Here is a 2,270-nt window from a genome sequence, read left to right as displayed (position 1 = left end):
CTTCTCTTTCAAATTCTATAAATTCTTTCACTTACCTAATATTTCTGGCCGCAGCTCCCTTTTAAAGTTGTTTGATATTGTCTGAGCCAAGCCTGAAGATATAATGTATACATGCTTATAGTTAGTATTTTCCTTTTATATCACATGGTTACTGTTTTAGTTAGCTAGAAGGAAGTGTTGCTGTTACATTAGTCACATGTCTTTTATACTAATATCACTGTTTGGTTTATATAATTGCTGATGCATATGTTAACTTTCTAAACAGTGGCGCATGCAGGTTTCCTCTTGAAAGAACACTGAAAATGATAGAAATGAAATTATTTCCGGCCTCGAGCGTGGATGAAAAGCAACATATGGGCCATATATATTCTAATTTGCCGGTATGTACGTTCTTTAACCATTCTGGCATAGTAGCCCATTGAATGTTTTAGAATTTGTTATTTTTATGCCCAAAGAAATATGTTTCTGAATAATTGATTAGGGTGTAGTCTATGCTTCTCATGAATGCTCAAAGAGAATATGTTTAATATTATATTATTTTTTACCAAATAAAGTTAATAAACAGTGGCTCTTTTCTACATTCGAGAACATGACTGCACCTATGAATAGCCTTACAGATTTGAAATTTAAAAATACATATAACATTACAAATATGGAATCGTGAAAAATGCAACAACTCAACGACTTTTATTTGTGTAATGAGTTGCAGGAAAGTATAGTATCTTTAAGTGGCAAATTGCAACAGACTGAGGCTTATAGTTTGTTCCTAATTCTGCTGTTGCATATTATGTATATTCTCAATGCTTGATGTAGCCATATCTAATCCACGGATGGGTCGTGTATGCCTTAATTAGAGTTTTTATCACAGATACAAGCATTGTAGTGTGAGATTTATGATTTTTTTATGTACTACACCCTCCCCGACGGATCAGCCCAACCCCAAGGCCCCCACGCCTCCACCTCCCCCACCCCCGCCGTCGGACGAGGGAGCCGCAGCGTTGGCCCGACGCGCTGTCGCTGCTGTGTTATCCTTTATCTTCTCGAAAAATATATTTGATTTATTTTCTTTTTGTATCAACCCGAAAATTTATTGATGTCAGAAGGTTCAGTTAGGTGTCCCTGTTATTATGCATCAACACAAAAATTAACAATGCCCTGCAGCAGGTGCTGTCAGCTGGAGTGAATAATTTTGTTTTAAGCTCAACGCCCGACGCGTGCTCGACGGCGACCGGGTGGGAGGTGGCGTGGTGGTGCTGGAGCTGGTGACGGGGCTGCGGCCCGTGGACGTGGGCAGGGAGCGGCGGGACGTGATGCTGGCAGACTGGGTGGAAGTCATAGGAGAACTGGGTCGGGTTCAAGTAAATCATAAGAACTTCATCAAGGGAACCACAACTCTCCTTGCCGATGGGGATGAAGTTGTCTTGCATTCACAACACCATAGACATGCCCGCGTATCCTTTTCTTATCATGTTTTCTTCCTTCATTTCAGTGATGCTGCCAGATTAGTTGGTTTGACCATTCTCTGAAATCAACCTTGGGAGTTAGCCTTAATCTGCTACAGATTTTCCAGTATCTCTAAAATGGCAATGAAGCGCCGATCTCCGTATCAGCTGGAGAGAATAACGAGGGAGTATCTCAAACTTTTAAGGATGGATTGAAACGAGGAATTCTTTGTTCAGATGCTATTCAAATTACGCTTGAGAATTTCCCCTGTCATCTTAGGTAATTAATATGGTACTTGTGTTTAGCTGATTTGTTTGGACATCTATCTGTTATTTAAACATCTACTTGTGTTTAGCTGATTTCTCTGCATCCCCAAAACTGAGGGATGTATGCTTTTAGTGCTCAAGTTGTTAGGCTTATATTAGGCATAGAAAATTGTTTACAATGTTTGTTTGAATCACCTTTTCTCTCATTATTCATCGAATTGTCTTTCCTTTTTTTTCTCATGCAGTGAGAATACAAAGAGCAAACTCTTATCAACTGCATTTATACACACGGAACACATGGGAAGGAGCTTCATCAAAAGTTTATCAAAAATTTCATCTCTGAACTAGCGAATTCTATTATCTGGCCCATCTGTTATTTAAACTCTGTATGTTTGGATGGATAATTCAGTAGGTCACAATCTGAAAAATAATAATTAAAAGCTAGAAATGCACGGTACACAGAGAGGGTGAGATGGTGAAACAAGAAGAAGAAACACATGAGGATCTGAAGTGAATACATTATTTAATTGATATTTAACTACTAGATTAGATATGCCCGGT

This window comes from Hordeum vulgare, chromosome 3H (genome assembly GCF_904849725.1).
Source record: "Hordeum vulgare subsp. vulgare chromosome 3H, MorexV3_pseudomolecules_assembly, whole genome shotgun sequence".
Classification (NCBI taxonomy): domain Eukaryota; kingdom Viridiplantae; phylum Streptophyta; class Magnoliopsida; order Poales; family Poaceae; genus Hordeum; species Hordeum vulgare.
This window is presented reverse-complemented; position numbering follows the sequence as displayed.